At 37.6% G+C, this 17,358-nt stretch overlaps 1 protein-coding gene across 8 annotated transcripts in view; it reads right to left on the minus strand.

Moving 5' to 3' along the window:
* The window catches only part of LOC135094265 (hemicentin-2-like), a 216,806-nt gene that overhangs the window by 104,420 nt on the left and 95,028 nt on the right, over window positions 1-17,358 (minus strand). For all 8 annotated transcript variants that reach the window (XR_010263693.1, XR_010263694.1, XR_010263689.1 and 5 more), the window contains one exon: window positions 5,324-5,391. The gene's annotated coding sequence lies outside the window, so the exon portion shown is untranslated. The remainder of the gene's footprint in view (window positions 1-5,323; window positions 5,392-17,358) is intronic.

Here is a 17,358-nt window from a genome sequence, read left to right on the forward strand (position 1 = left end):
TGTCAATCTTACCTGTCGGCTCTTGAAGCCTGAGCGGTATTGCTTCTTCTCTTCTTTTCGTTCCCACTGCTTTCCCACCTTGAAGCTAAACGACTCGTAAGCGCTTATCAAATGAGGGTATGGGCGTGTTAACTTAATGGCCTTATGATCTTGACGAAACAAGGAATGGGTGTAGGGAGGGACAGGTAACGAGGACAGGTGAAGGGGACATGTGAAGGGGACAGGTGAAGGGGACAGGTGAAAGGGCAGGTAGAGGTACTGAAAGGTGGAAAGGAGAAGGTACATGGAAGGGAAGAAGAGATAGAGTAAAATTAAAGGAAGTAATTTTTGAAGGATGAAAAGGGGTTGAAAATATGCAAGTTATAAGGGAAGAAACAAGAGGGAATGTAAAGAAAAAGGGAAAAACGGAGAATATAAGCAAAGAAACAAGAAAGAATGCTAAGGAAAAAGGAAAGGGAAGGGAAGGGGTGAAAAAAGGGGGAACATACAGGAAGAAACAAAGGAAAAGATGAAAAAGGGGAAGAAAAGGTAATGAAAGCGCGAAAAAAGAGAAGGATAAAGAGAAAGAAACAAAGAAAAGGGTAAGAGAAATGAAGAAATAGTAAGAAAAGGTTGGGAAAAGGGAAGAAAATGCAAAAGAAAGGGAGAGAAGAATAAAAAAGAGAAAGCATATAGAGTAAACAAGAAAAAAAAGAAAAAAAAGAGATGAAGATTAAAACCGAAAGTAAGAAAACGAACACAAAGGAAGGAACATAAAAAAAAGACACACAGCTGGGAAGTTAAAAGTACAGTCAAGGTCATTAGTCGATCAACAGCACTCAACACACAGCACACTCGTCCGCGCTTCTTGTTCCCCTTCAGTCCCTCACTCCTGTCCCCTGACCCGCTAACACCCAATCAATTAACAGCTCTCTCTCTATGTCCTTCTTTGTCCTAAACTTTATGCCTTTTATGTCTTTATTTTTCTCTATTTCATTCCTTTCGTGTAATTTTTTTCTACGCTATTCGTTCATTTCTAGTCTTTTGCTGTTTTATTGTTTTCATTTCTCGTTTTTTTTCGTTTATTTTTTCATGTTTTGTCTTTTTCTGTTTTATTTTATTTTTTTTCATGTCTTGTCTTTTTTTATATTTTATTAGTCTTATTTTTTTTGTTTTTTTCTACTTTATTTCTTTCATTTCTTGTTTTTTCTACTTATTTCTTTCATTTTTGTCTCTTCTACTTTATTTCTTTCATTTCTTGTCTTTTCTACTTCATTTCTTGTCTTTTCTACTTAATTACTTTCATTTCTTATCTTTTTCTATGTCCTTATTCTTCCCATGGTCTTTACTATGTATTTTCTTCCATTTATCTTCGTTTGCTTAAATATTCTTATTTTTTATGGTTTTCAGTGTCTTATCCCTACAATTATTTATATCTCTTATCTTTCTCTATCTATTTAATCAGTCACATAGTCTGTCTTTGTCTTTCTCTTCTTTATCTATCTTCTTTTACATAAATATTCTTTTTTTTTCTCTCTCATAGTATATTTCTACTCTCATGTTCTGTCTTTTTGTTCTTTTGCGTTTATCTTTTTCTCTATGATCATTATAATTCCCATTTGTTTATTTTTTTTATTTTCCTTTTTCATTTAATATTTTTGTCTCTCCTATATTTTTGTTTCATTCCTTTACTTCCATCCTTCTGTCTTTCTGTCCTTTCACGTCTTAGTTTTCTCTATATAATTCCTTTAGCATTCCTTCTATTTCCTTTTTGCATTTTCTCTCTTTTCCCTTTAACCTATTTTTTTATCAGCCATTCCTTTATTCCTTTGTCCCTTCAAGTCTTATCTTTCTCTATAGTTTCCATCACTTTCATAGCTTTTCTATATCTCTTTTGTTTATCTCTTCTTCTAAACCCATTCTCTTCTATTTATCTCTTCTAAACTCATTCTCTCAACATAACAATTCCCACATTTCCCTCTCTTTCCTTCAGTTTATCTTTCCCCAAGTCTACGGGCCCTTCCCTTATAAATCTCCAATTCTCTGAAAAGCTGAGAATCAATTATCACGTTTTGAAGCCTGCCAGGAGAAGACGGGGCTTAGGATTCATAGAAAACGAGGACCATATTCTGAAACAGTCCGCTTTCTCACCACGACTATTTTCAAAGGCCATATAAAGGGACTAGCCGGATTCTCAAGAGTGTTTCTCCTGCTGATATTGTAGGAAACTTGTTAATCTGTCACTGGAACCGTAAAAGCACCCTTAGAAACCCGTACAACTTCAAGTAGAGGCTTTGAAATGCTTTAAGAAAGTCATAAGAAGATAAAAATGACATACTTTGGTCACCCATTAAAAAAAGAGAAGACCAGGAACCGATTAAAAGAAAATGGAGAAAAGCAGTTGAGGGAAGAAGATCGAGGGGAAGACAAAGTGAGGGGGGAGAGATGGAATTGCGTTAGAAATTACAAAGCATAGAGGCACAGAGGAAGATGCAAGGGACAGAAACAACTGGAGGAAACTTGTACATGGCGCTAACCCCTCACTCTCAGGAAACGCCGAAAGGAGGAGGAGGAGGAGGAGGAGGAGGAGGAGGAGGAGGAGGAGGAAGACAACAACGACAACAACAAGAATAAACACAAGAAGAACAAGAAAGCAAGAACAAAAACGATGATAAGAAGAACGAGAAGAAGAAGAATAAAAAAAAAACAGAAGAAAGAAGCAGAGGAAAAGGAGAAGGAAGTGGTGGTGGTGGTGGTGGTGGTGGTGGTGGTGGTACAGCATATATATACGTTTAAGAATAATCTTCTCAGAATAGACACAAAGCAATACAGAACAGAGTCCATCTAGAAGCAAGTGTAGCACCATGCAAGACCTGACCTTCACTGTACAAGAGGGAAAGGTTAATGGCCCGGAAACCCAAGGGAAAGGGGGGGGGGGAGGTGAGGGACATTCAACCCCCTTTAACTTCCAGAGCACCATGCAGGTTGTCTCAATAAGGCTTCACCGTGATGGCCAAACTGTTAGCTTACTACAGCCTTGTGCAATTGAAGGAGGCGATTAGAGTAGGGTTGTTAAGACTGCTTATTACGTTCTTACTCCTTGTTTCTCTCTCTCTCTCTCTCTCTCTCTCTCTCTCTCTCTGCTCTCTCTCTCTCTCTCGATAAAGTTCAAAGCAACGAAATATATTCAAACTCAACATATATTTTTTTCTTTTTCCTCCTTTCTTTATGATTCCAAGTTTAATTAGTATCCCCGTCAGAGAGAGAGAGAGAGAGAGAGAGAGAGAGAGAGAGAGAGAGAGAGAGAGAGAGAGAGAGAGAGAGAGAGAGAGAGAGAGAGAGAGAGAGAGAGAGAGAGAGAGAGAGAGAGAGAGAGAGAGAGAGAGAGAGAGAGAGAGAGAGAGAGAGAGTCATTTAGGAGTTTTAATTACATGACAATCTCTTTCTACCCAGCTGCAAATGTATCTGCCTACCTATCAACCTATTTATCTATTTATTTGTCTATGCACCAGTCTATCTATCTATCTATCTATCTATCAATCAACTAAACTATCTATCGCCTTTTCTATGTCTTTTAATCAGTAAACTTATCTATCTATCTGTATATCTATCTATATATCTACTTATCTATCTATCTATCTATCTATCTAATCTGTCTGTTAATTTATCTATCTTTCTATATATTTATCTGTCTGTCTGTCTATTTGTCTGTCTGTCTCTGTATTGACTCTAAACCTTCAGCAGAAACTTGCGTGTTTGATGTCATTTTTTCTACAAATTTGCAGATAAACATGAAACTTCACTGGCAAACTTTTCAAGGCGCCGACATGACAAGTGGTTTTGCCTTTCACCACCAGAGGGATCTAGTTACGGCACGAGATGCAAAATATCTCTTTAATAATTTCGTATTTCGTCGAATATCACACGTGTTTAGAAAAAGGGTGTTTCAGTTGAGGGTCCCGTTGGTTAGTCTTTCCCGAGTAGATGGTGTGGATTTTAACTTTTTTAGCTTGTATTTTGGTATGTTTTTTTGTTTTTTTCCATCACTGGTCATTTTGAAGTATGATTTTGTGTCCTAGTTCGGTAGAGTAGTTTACTGGCAATTGTATTACAGTGGTTACATTCAATCAAGTGCAAATCATTCTAAACAACAGAAACATGGTAAGTGAAATGGTGCTGTTATTGTTGTTGTTGTTAGTGTACGATTTATATTGAAAACTCCCTCTTCTTGTGTCATTTATATTGAAAACTCCCTCTTCTCTTGTGTGATTTACTTTGAAAACTCCCTCTTCTTGTGTGATTTATTCTGAAAACTATTCTTCTCGTGTGATTTACTTTGAAAACTTCCTCTTCTTGTCCAATTTATTTTGAAATCTCCCTCTTCTTCAGTGATTTATTTTGAAAACTCTCTTGTTATTGTTGTTATTGCATTTATTTTGAAAACTCCTTCCTCCCCTTGTGTGATTTATGTTGACAAGTTTATCAGGATCTTCTTCATCCTCTCCTGGGAAACACACACACACACACACACACACACACACACACACACACACACACACTGGCACTCCCTGGTTACTCACATCGTAGGAAACACAAGCATCTTATCTCAGCTTTAAGGCAGCATAGATTACGACGCGTTTTAAAGTTTTTCTTCACCTTCTTTTCTGCTTTCTTTGCCCTTCTTCTCTTTCTTCTTCTCGTCCACTTCTTCTCCTTCTTCTTCTTCTTCTTCTTCTTTCTCCTCTTCCTGCTTTTCTTATTTTTCTCCTTTTCCTTTTTCTCTTCATTTATCATCATCTTTTCTTTCTTTTTTCTTTTTTCTTCACTTTCTTTTTATTTTCATTCGTCTCTTTACTTTTATCACTTTAATTATCCTTCTCATAAGTTCTTCTCGTTTATTCTTCCCTCCTCCTCCTCCTTCTTCTTCTTCTTCTTCTTTTCTTCTTTCTTTTCTTCATCATATATTCTTTCTTTTTTTATTTTTTTCTTTGTTTCCTTTCTGATTTTTGTTTCCTTCTTACATTCTTTTAGATCCTTGCTTTCCCCCCAATATCACACTTTCTTCACTCCTCCTCTTCACCTCTCTTCCTTCCCTTTAACCCAAATATCTACGCTTTTCTTTTTCTTTTTTTTTTTTTCATCACATATCTCCTCTACACACATATATACCTTTAAAACCTTCATCTCATCCACCCACCTCCCCTTCACCCCCCTCACCTCCTCTCTAAAATAACACACCTGAAAAAGACTAACACGGCTGAAAAAAAAAAAAAAACATAAATAAATAAATAGCACTAGAAAAACAAAGCAGAAAATCGTACAACAAAGAAAATTCAACACTTACACAGTCCAGGGGGAAGCAGTGTTGCCAGGGTAGGTACAGGTGTTGCACGCAGGTAAACACACACACACCTGGGGAGAGGGGAAGGCAGGGTGAGACTCAGGTAAGAAAATGGGAATGGTGTTTTTTTTCCCATTTTCTACGTTTGTTGATTCACATTTTTCGCTCTTGTGTTTTTGGTGCGTTATGAAACTAGAAGGAGAGGGAGAGAGGAAGAGGGAGAGGGTTCTGAAGAGGGAGAGGACGAGATGCAGGTTAGAAGTGAGAAAGGAGAGAGGAAAGGCTGTGAAGAGAGGGAGAGGAGGTGAGAAAGGAGAGAGGGAGAGGGAGAGGAGTGGGATTAGGAAGGACAGAGGCAGGTGAAAGAGGAGAGAGGCAGGTGTGGAGAGGAGAGGAAGAGAAGGGGTGATCAGGAGAGATGAGAGAGGAGAGAGGGGAAGGTTGAAAGAGGTAGAGAGAGGGTGAGAAAGGGTGAGAGATGACAAAAAGTAAAAATGAGAGAGGAGATTAGGAAGATGAGGAGGAAAAAAAAATAACTGAAAGAAATTAGAAAGGAAAGAGAAGCCAAAAAAAGAAAAAAAGAAAGATAGACAGAAAGAAAGAAAATTACAGATATATAGAAAAAAAGAAAGAAAAAAAGCAAGGAATTAAACAAAAAAAGAAAAGAACAAGAACAATAATAATAAAAAAAAGACTATTCGAGTTTTCATAAGAGTATTTAAGTGAATGTGGTGATTAATGAGACACACTAAGCGGCAACGAAACCTTTGATGTGGTGAGCTTAAGGAATTCAAGAGGGAGCAATAATAGATGAGTCTCCTATGATATATGTCTCCTTCCGCCTCCGTTTTCTTTTTTGCCTCCTGCACGTTACGCCAATGGGGGAATATTATTTAGGGAATGTGGCCCTACTGTGTTCTTCAGCTAATAGCGAGTAATACTGAAGAACAAAGTAATATATAACTTAAACTGACATAACAAATTGATACAGAAAAGAACCTGACATGGCATTGCAATACTAAATAAACTATCGTAGCCTAACCCAACAATGTAATACCTAATTTAACTAACACAATTCACGCTGGTAATACTTCAAATAACACAACTAATATTTCACGTAACACCGCAAGTAACACCTCAAGAAACACCAGGTGAGACATTTACGTAACAACACACAGTAACACAATAACACTTAAAGTAAAACCGTAGCTAACACTTCAGGTGATTCATGTAACACTAGTACCAAGCAAAACATAAAGTAACACACCTAATGAAACTAATTAATGCCCCAAAAGTAACACTGATTAACACCTTTAGTAACACCTTAGATAACCCACATAGCACAACAAGCAACACATCATTTACCATCAGTTTGTGTTACTTGGTCTCAGGTTAAGTTAAGTTGCATGAACTTTTAAAACGTTTTCATTTATTTTAATTTCTCGTACGTGTGTATGTTTCAAAATATTCTGCTCTTCCTAATTAAAGTATGTCAGGCATTTATTTTCCTCTCTCTCTCTCTCTCTCTCTCTCTCTCCTCTCTCTCTCTCTCTCTCTCTCTCTCTCTCTCTCTCTCTCTCTCATCACCTACATTCCCAAAACAGAAGAATTTCTATCACCTTTCTATTCCCTTCCCTTCTTTTCCCTTCTCTATCCTACTCCTTACCTTCACTTTTCTCCCCTTCCCTTCCCCTCCCCTCACTCCCTTCCCCTCTCTTCCCTATCCTCCTCTCCATTCATCCCACCACCATCAAAAAAAAAAAAAAAAAAAAAAAAAAACCTCTTACTCTTTCCTTTTTCCTTTAACCATCTTACCCCCTCCCTCCCCTTACCTTCTCTACCCACCCCCCTGTCCTTAACCTCCCTACCCTATCCCCTTTCTTCCATACACCCCTAAACATATCCTCTTTCTCCCCTTCCCTCCTCCCATTCCTTTTAGCTACATCTCCCTTAAGTCTTACCCTCCCCCCCTTGTGTTGCTCTTCACCTGTCCTTGCTCTCCCACACCTTGATTCATCTCCACTCCAATGACCCTGACTTACCTGCACGTAGATCAAGAACAGGTGTGACAGGTGTTGACAGGTGTAAGAAAGGTTAGCACAAGTGTCAATCCTTCAGATCTGACATACAGCGTCTATTTTTTTGTTCTTTTCCAGGGAGTTTGGTAAAAAGAATCTGAAAAAAATGTGTAGAAAAAACAATGGAAACGAAATGAAAACAAATGTATTCTATTCCCTCCATCTGTGGCCTGACTAGACATGCGAATGGAGGGAAAAAAGGGAGGATACGGGGAAAAAAATGTACTGACTGCCGTGTGTGTGTGTGTGTGTGTGTGTGTGTGTGTGTGTGTGTGTGTGTGTGTGTGGAAGGGATGTCAGGTAGAGAGGTAAGAAAAATGAGAGTACGAGGAAGAAAGAACACGGAGGAATGAAAGGATGGGAAATACAGATGAATGAACTGCAGAGAGAGAGAGAGAGAGAGAGAGAGAGAGAGAGAGAGAGAGAGAGAGAGAGAGAGAGAGAGAGAGAGAGAGAGAGAGAGAGAGAGAGAGAGAGAGAGAGAGAGAGAGAGAGAGAGAGAGAGAGACTAGATGGTGGAAGAATGCGAGAGAATGACGGAATGCCAGCCAGGTGCAAATCTAATTACTCACCCGTCTCACCTGTGCCCCGAGGAATGCAGTAGGTTAATTATATTTACCTGCGAGGTGTGCATTCTTACCTGCTTCTTAATTTACATTCCTGTTTGCATATTTTTTGGCGTTATTAAGGAGTGAATGGGAAGTTAATGAGAGGTGCTCGAGTTTACGAAAGTTTGGGTTTTATGATTAGATTTGAGAAATATTCATATGTTACTTTGAATTAATAAAATAAAAAAAAGGATAATAATTTTTTTTCGAGGGTTCGTGATGGTATGGATTCGTTTTTTTTTTTATATTTTTTTATTATTATTTTAACTTTATAAGAAAAACTTAGTTTGTTTTTCCTTTTGTCTTTTTTTTCCCTTTTTTCAGACTTGGCGGTGGCAACAACAACAACAACAACAACAACAACAACAACAACAACAACAATAACAATAATAATAATAATAATAATAATAATAATAATAAAAATAATAATTCCAGCCACAGGCCATACATGGGTACAGAAAAAAAAAAAATGAAATCTAAAAATAACCAATGGAATAATAAGTTGGAATAATAAATAATAAATACAATGACAAATACAATAATCTGGAATTTAACTTTTAAAGAAAACACAAATTTGTAAACTCCATTTTTTTTTTTAGCATATTTCCAATCCATGTGTTAAATTAGGTTAGGTTAGGTTAGGTTAGGTTAGGTTAAGTTAAGTTAGGTTAGGTTAAATTAGGTTAGATTAAGTTAGGTTAGGTTAGGTTAGGTTAGGTTAAGTTAGGTTAGGTTAGGTTAGGTTAGGTTAAGTTAGGTTAGGTTAGGTTAGGTTTAGTTAGGTTAGGTTAGGTTAGGTTAGCGATACCAACACAGCAACCCCCCCCTCACTAGTGTTGCTGGTGATGTGGTGATGGTGGTGATGTGTCTGTGTTGTCGATAAAGGGAAACACTACGTCACCACCAGGCCTAGTAGTGGTAGTGGTGGTGGTGGTGGTGGTGGTGGTGGTGGTGGTGGTGGTGGTGATGGTGGTGGTGGTGGTGGAGAGACACGGATGAAATATTTTGCTGCCTCGTCAACTTCACCTTTCTGTAACATATGACTCTCTCTCCCTTTGACGCGCATGTAAACCCCACCCCCCCTCTCTCTCTCTCTCTCTCTCTCTCTCTCTCTCTCTCTCTCTCTCTCTCTCTCTCTCGCAGTTTTCCTCTATTTCCTCCTGTTTTTTTCTCTTCTTCCTCTATTTCTCTTTCTGACTCCTCTATCCACCTCTCTCTCTTTCTCTTTTCTCATTTCTCTCCTTCTTCCTCCTTCTCTTCCTCTCTCTTTCTTCCTTTTCTCCTTCTTCTCTTTCTCTTTCATCCTCCTCCTCTTCTCTTTCCTTTCCTTCCTTGTCTTTCTTTGTTCGCTCTTCGTCTTTTCGCTTCCCACTCTCCTCCTTCTCCTCCTCCTCCTCCTCCTCCTCCTCTGCGACATATAATACTATTGTTCCAAAGATAAACATTATTAACCAGTCAGTCCTCTTCCTCTTCCTCTTCGATCTCCTGCTTCTCTTCCTCTCCTCCTCCTCTTCCTCCTCCTCCTCTTCCTCCTCGTCCTCCTTTTCTCCCTTCCCAAACACCTCACACACGAACTCAATTTCTTACTGTTTATTTAACCTATATAATTCTAAGTCATTCTCCTCCTCCTCCTCCTCTTCCTTTTCCTTTTCCTCCTCCTCCTCCTCCTCCTCCTCCTCCTCCTCCTTTTCTTCTATCCCAAACACCCACACAACAACTTGATTTCTCGGTGTTTGTATCTCTGTAATCCTCTCCTCCTCCTCCTCCTCCTCCTCCTCCTCTTCCTCCTCCTCTTCCTCCTCCCAGTCTTCCACAGGTAAAAAAATCACAGTCCAATCATCCGCCCACCATCTGGCAACACTGATGACGTCACAGCGGATCAACAACATGATTGGCTCAAACAAACAGCAATTTTTCCCACGTTTTTTTGCAGCGAATCAAGAAATCTATAAGAACGATCAAATACTTCAGAGAGAGAGAGAGAGAGAGAGAGAGAGAGAGAGAGAGAGAGAGAGAGAGAGAGAGAGAGAGAGAGAGAGAGAGAGAGAGAGAGAGAGAGAGAGAGGTATTGGTTCATTGGTCAGTCAGTGAACCGTCATGAGGAGTGCCTGGGTTCGATTCCCGGCCAGGTGGTGCTAAACTGTACCTTTTGTTATTGCACACCTGTAATATTTATGCGTTTATTTTATCACATCTGGTTCGTCGACTGATTATTTGTATTACAATTGTTTTATTAATTTATTTGTTTTATGATATTACATTTTTTTATCTATATATTCGTTTTTGTTTTATTTCTGTTTTATTTTGTATTATTATTATTTTTGGTTTACGTACTTTTTTATTTTTATTTCTTTTTTTTTTCTTTGACTGATTTGCTTATATATATGTTTTTAATGACGAGTTGTACAGTCAAGACCAAAAGTCACGTGAATTTCCTCCTTTCCTTCTTCACATCACTATTTCCTGACGTTTTTTCCCAACCTTTACTTCTCTGACCTGTCCAAAAATCTACCAGGCATCACGATTTTTAGACTGCCAGACGGTCGGAGGATGAAAAACTGAGGTAAAACACATCTAAAAACAAGAAACACATAGGAAACGAGTCAGATAACACGACTTTGGACGCCTAGATTACCAGTGATTAATAACCGTGGAGGAAGAAGCGTTAAAAAGTCTACAAACAGAAAGGTTTTGTACACAGAGCATAGTGGGTGAGTGTTATTTTCACCTCGAGTGTATCTGAGATTAATACCTGTGCGGGAAAAGGGTAATAAGAGTCTGCCATGGTCATGTTTTATAAGACTAGGTGGAAAACAAAGATAAAATTATAGAGAGACACGAAGCATATTTAGAGTGAGTTATGCTACATGAATTCTGACGCTGAGTGCACAAGTGATTAATAACTGGAGGAAAATGGTCACAGGAGTTAATGATCAAGTTCTATAAGACTCGGCTGATCAGAGGGTTAAAAATTACGGAAAAACACGAAAAACAGTGGAAATTAGTTAAGTTACGTGGGTTTTTTTTGACGTTGACTGTATAAAAAAATTATTAATAACTGGAAAAGTGAAGGTCTTAGAAGTTTCGTAAGATTGCAAGCTGTTAAGACTAAAAATTACGGAAAACACGAAAAACAGTGGAAATGAGTTAGGTTACGTGGGATTTTTTTGACGTTGACTGTATAAAAATGATTAATAACTGGAAAAGTGAAGGTCTTAGAAGTTTCGTAAGATTGCAAGCTGTTAAGACTAAAAATTACGGAAAAACACGTAAAACAGTGGAAATGAGTTAGGTTACATGACATTTGACGTTAACTGTATACACGTGGTTAATAAGCGAGGAATAATGAAAGTCTTGCAGTCCACCAATGGCCAGGGTTTTATAAGCTTGTAAACTGAAAAGAGGACAGAAAATTACGGAAAAACACGAAGTACAGGGAGAGTTTGGTGTGGAAGTTTACGCGTTGAAGGTGAAATGTAAGTAACAATATTTAGGTTTTTTTGCGACCGTTAGTTGATAAAAAGGACAACTAAATATGATGGGAAACACGAGACAGACAGAATGTTAAAGCTGACATGATTTATGACCTCGAGTGTACATGTGATTTATTACTATTAATAATTAGGTTTTATATGACTGTCAGTTTATTGTAGGACTAAAGATTATGAAAAAAGAGACATAATTAAGACATAGTTAGACAGTTAAAACACTCAATAAGATATAGCAGACACAGTGAGACAGTTAGACATAATTAAGACAGACATAGACAGTTAAAACACACAAAGACATAGCAGACATAGTGAGACGTAGACATAATTAAGACAGACATAGTTCGACAATTAAAACACACATAGTTAGACATGGTGAGAAGTAGTTAGACATAAGACACAGACAGACAGTTAAAACACACAGTAAGGCATAGTTAGACATAACGAGATGTATTTAGACATAATTAAGACATAGTTAGAGATAGTTAGACATAGTTAAGATAGACATAGCGAGATATACTTAAAGGTCGCATGATTTCTGACCCCAACGATAAATAATAACAGAGAAAAAGTCTTAAAAGCGCTCCATTGATGAAATTTTGTAATATCGTCAACTTACTCGTCTGGAAATGGAAGGAGACACAAAATATACTGAAAACACAGGTAGATGACGCGATTTCTGACCGGAAGTGTACCTGTGACTAATAACCATGGAGGAAAAGGGTTATAAATATCTTCTAATGATCAGGTTTGCAATACTGTCAGCTTATCTGAAAATATATTGGGAATACAGGTAAGTGACATGATTTCTGACCCGAGAGTGTACATGTGATTAATGACTGTGGTGTAATGAGGGCCCTTCACCTGTCACGTGGCGGAGTGGCAATATAACAAGGTGTCCTAATCATGGGTCTTGTGGCGCCGTGAATAGAGTAATTACGGGCAGAGGTGTATCTACGTGGTCAAGCTATTTCATCAGTCTCCCCCCCCACCCCCCCTTTTTTCTTTCTACCTTCCAGGCTTTCTGTATCAATCTCAAGGGTTTATTTTTATGTTAGGCTGTGTTGTAATAACCTTCCACGCTTTTTATATTGGTCGTTTATGATTTTTTTTTTATCAATTTCCTGGTTTTTCTTTTCATGGTTTTTATATATATATTTTTTTCAGATTTTGTTTCGATCTTTTAACTTTCTAGATTTGTCATATCGACCTCGCCTGTCCCTCCCCTCCCCCCCTCCTTTTTTTTTTTTATCATTCTCATCCTGGTTTTCCTATTATTTATTTTTTTATCTTTTTTTTTTTTTTACTTTTATACCAAGGACTGATGATTTTCTATGATTCATTTTATGCCCCAAACGCCTTTTACATTTTCTTTTTTCACATAACAACGCTTCACTTTTTTCCCAATTGTCTAGAAATTTTTGTACCAGTCATCCCAGCTCATTTTATACCACTAACTGATTTTTTTTCTATATATACGAGTATATTTCTATAAGTCACAAGAACCTTTTCATTCATTATTTCTCTATACATACACAACACATCCACGCATATTTTCTTTTTCTCTCATCTTCTTTAGGCCTAACTTGATTCCCAGCGTTTCATATCACCGGTAACGAAAGGACAAGAAGAACTGGATGATAAAGGAAGAAACATGGAGAAGTGAAAGAAAGGAGAGGATGAAGTGGACAGACAGGAGGGAAAGTTGCACCATACGCGGCCGTTCCTGTTTTATGTGGCCTGTGATCGCCGCTGTTTGCCTGTTAACGGGAGGGTGGCGGCAACAAACACCGGGCTGGGACAGGACAGTGAAGAGGAATGAGAGGAGAAACTATGAAATAAATAAATACTACAATGGTATGTTTTTTGTTTTATATAAAGAGGAAAGGAGGGGAGGAAAATATGAGCTAAATTGAGATTAGAATATTTTTATTTTTATTTTTGAGAGAATGGAAGAATGTAGGGAAGGAAAATATAAAAAATAATACTAAAATGGAACTTTTCTTTTAAATATGAATGGTGAGAAGGAAATATGAAACAAATACATACTAGAATAGAATTTCCAAAAGTAGGAATGCAGGGAAGAAAATAATGAATCCACAAATATTAGAATGCAGTTTTTAAGAGTAAGGAGGACTGAAGGAAGAAAATAAGAAATAAGCAGTTAATAATTTTTCTTTTTCAAGAGCAAAGGGAAATGAAGGGAAGGGAAGACGCGAAATAAACAGATACGAAGATGAAGTTTTTTTTTTTATAAGAGTAGGGAGGAAAGGAGGGAAGGAAAATCTAGAAATACATAGATGCTAGAGTGCCAAGTGTTCCATGACAGCGAAGAGGAATGTAGACCAAAAAAAAAAAAAAAAACATAAGGATACAAAAATGCAGCGTTAGAAAAGATTAGGAAGGAATGAAGAGAACAACGCGTCAAATAAGTTAATATTGCAATGGAAAATTTCTTTTTATACTAAAGAGAAATGGAGAGAGGAAATGTGAATGAATCTTTTCCTTTTTTTCTTTCATGCCACACTTTTATATCGGCAGTAAGCAGCTGACTTTGCTTAGACGAGTAAGAAGGAATAAACGGAGGAAACAAATGAAATTAATACTAAAATAGAAAGTCAAGTTTTTAATGGTGAAGGAGAATGAAGTGAGGAAAAATATGAATGGATCTTTTTTATTATTTTCATAGCAATTTTATATATGAAATGAATTAATACTACAAAAAAACTATATTTCTTAATAGTAAAGTAGGATGAATGGAGGAAAAACATGAATGAATCTTTTTCCTTTTTCCTCTCATACCACACAGTTTTATATCAGCAGTAAGCAGCGGTGTTTGGTGTTGAGGGCAGGGCGGCAGTGCTCCTCCCTCGCCCTGCCTCTCATCACCGCGGTGTATGGCAGCTCGCGGTCATCACCTCAACATTTGCTCTTTTTGTTGCCTCACATTTTCCAGCAGGGCAGCCTCGGCGCATCCCGGCACCAGACTGGCCGCCATTCTCCGTTTTTCTTTTCTCTGTTTAACTTTTTTAGGGGCGGGTTTGGAGCGGCGAATTAGTGAGATTTTTTTGCCCCTTACTTATGCTATGCCCCTTCCCTGCCTCCTTCTGGAATAAACGAACTGAAACTTGTGGGTTGATTCTTTGGTTTATTTTTTTGGCCTATATTTAATCCCTTCCCTGCACCAATCACGTGTAAAAAGAACAGAATTTTGTGGGTTACCTTTCTGAATTTTGTGGGTTACCTTTCTGATCGTTTTATTTTTTTGCCTTGCCGTTATGGCCTTCCTCTGCCCCTTCGCGTATAAATAGTAGTAAAATTTATTGGTTCACTCTGTTCCCCCTACATTTATTTGCCTTTCCAGCCTCCTTCTGGTATAAAAAGTACTGAAATTTGTATGTTTACTCTTTGAATATTTTTTTTTCTCTATATTCGTGTCCCTTCCCTGCCTCCTTTTCGTTTTAAAACACTGGAATTTCCGCGCTGATTCTTTAACTGTTTTTCTTTTTATACAAGCAGCGTTCAGGGCAGAGGCAACAAGAACAAGTGGAATGAGAAGCCCGCTAAGGATGCTAGAGCGTGGAGGAGGCAGTTCGGAGATAAGTTTAAAAAGGTGTCTTCATGTGATAAAATGAAATCGTATCAATAAAAGTGTCCTGAGAAAATTATGTGAGGAAAGTTTAGAGTAAATTTTTCGACCAAACAATGAAAGCAACGAGTGATGAAGCATTTCCAATATTTTAGTAACTGTAGCTTAATTTATGGTCAGCAAAATACCACGGTTAGTTAGTTTAGAGTGTATTTTCAACCTAACACTGGCAGGAAGGAGTGATCAAACATTACAGTACTTTGGTAGCTACATTTTCATTTCTGTTCGGCAAAATACCACAGTTAGTCAAATAGCATGCCATCGTAATATCAGAAGGCAAAGGATTAAGTCTGTGTGGTAATGATACAACATATTACTGTAATGCTCGTGAAACAAACTATTTTATTTTTATAACTTCTATGTATACCGTTGCATTTATTTATCATTGTTTAAGCTTTCGTGATTCAAATTTCTTATCTGTCTTTTGGTTTTGAATTAATTTCGTGGTTCTGGAACTTTTAAATTTAATTTCACTCAAGATTCCATAAGTTCTTTCATTAAATTTGCTAAACTTCTTCAGTAAAACACCATCGCTCACAAACACGTACATTCCTTTCACTAAATCTTTCAGCATCAATTAAATTTCCTTCAAAAAAATTCTTTCACTAAATTCCTTCACTGAATTCCTCCAGTACATTCCCTCACTGAATTCCTTCACTCTCCCTCAACTACACTCACCCAGTAAATTTCTTCACTAAACTCCTTCACTACCACCTACACTCGTTCATTCTTAACAGCATTCACTAAACTAAATCATTAGGTCCCTCAGCTAGACTCCCTCAGTAAACTCTTTCACTATTCCGCTAAACTCTACTGAATATCTTCATAAAATGCCTCCACTATCACGTAAACTCTTTCATTATCAACAACACTCACTAAATTAAACTTCACTAGATACCTTAGCTAATCTTCCTCACTAACCCCCCCACCCCCTTCTCTATCAACTATATTCCCCTTACTAAACACCAACTCTTTTACTCTCATCTAAACTCCCTCACTAACAAAACGACTAGATTCCTTTAACTAACTACCCTCACTAACCACTTCACTGTCAACTACACTCACCAAAACTGAACTTCACTAGGCCTCTTCACTCAAAGGCAAACTGTTCTACCTTAACACCTTTCATAAAAAAAAAAAAAAAAAAAAAATTCAACAAAAAGCACTAGAATCGTAAAACCTGTTACGATTACCCACACATGACCTTCAGAGCAGCATTCTATCCCCTTCAACATCAATCGCCTCCTCCTCCTCCTCCTCCACAGGGAAAACTCCTAACCTGCACGAAAGACAAAAGAAAAATCAACACTAAAAATTTCATACCTGAACTCTTGATAAATTTACCTGTGTGGAGTTTTTAGGGCTGTTTTGTGTCCGGTGTTGAGTCCTGCTCCCCTCATGGCTGTTCATTGGTTTGGCGCACTTGTACTGTATTGTATTCATTTATTTATTTACTCTCTGGCTCCCTCTCTCTCTCTCTTTTTCTCTTTGGTGCAGTTTCAGTTCACCCTTCTCCTATTGTAGTTCCATCAAGCACTCCATTTATCTAATTTCTCTCTATCTCTTTTCCTACTCCCACTTTTTATTGGCTACACTTGTATTTAGTTATTTATTTACTAGCTCTCTCTCTCCCTCGTTTTCTTTGCCACTGTTTCACAAAGCTGTGTATGTATTTTTCACTCACATTTTTTGGCATAGCTTCATTAAGTTCTATTTACTTATTCATTCATCTTTTTTTTCGTTTGACACAGTTGTATTTAGCTATTTATTTATTTGTCTTCTCACTCACTCTCTGGCACAGCTGCTAAAGGCTATTTATAGAACTCATTCTTTGACACAATTGTAAAATACCTTATACTAATTTTCTTATTCTTTGGTTAAATTCAAAAGACAATCTATTTTCATTCATTTTCTTTAGCACAGTAGCATTAAGGTATCTGTCAAATTCATTTACTCTTTCTTCTAACACATTTTCACAGGACTGTCTGCTCACTCTCTCTTAAAAAGGCTGTCTGTCTACCCTCACTCTTAAAATGCTGTCTATTTACTCTTAAAAAGCTATTACTCTGAAAAAAAAGGCCCCTCCATTTATTCTCTCTCTCTCTCTCTCTCTCTCTCTCTCTTCCTCTTTGGCACAATTTCAAAAGGGTGTTTTACTCTCCCCCTCGTTCTGTACGCCTTCCGTCCCCTTACTGATGCAATTCTAGGTAATCAG

The sequence above is a fragment of the Scylla paramamosain genome, chromosome 45 (assembly GCF_035594125.1).
Source record: "Scylla paramamosain isolate STU-SP2022 chromosome 45, ASM3559412v1, whole genome shotgun sequence".
In the NCBI taxonomy this organism is placed as follows: Eukaryota; Metazoa; Arthropoda; class Malacostraca; order Decapoda; family Portunidae; genus Scylla; species Scylla paramamosain.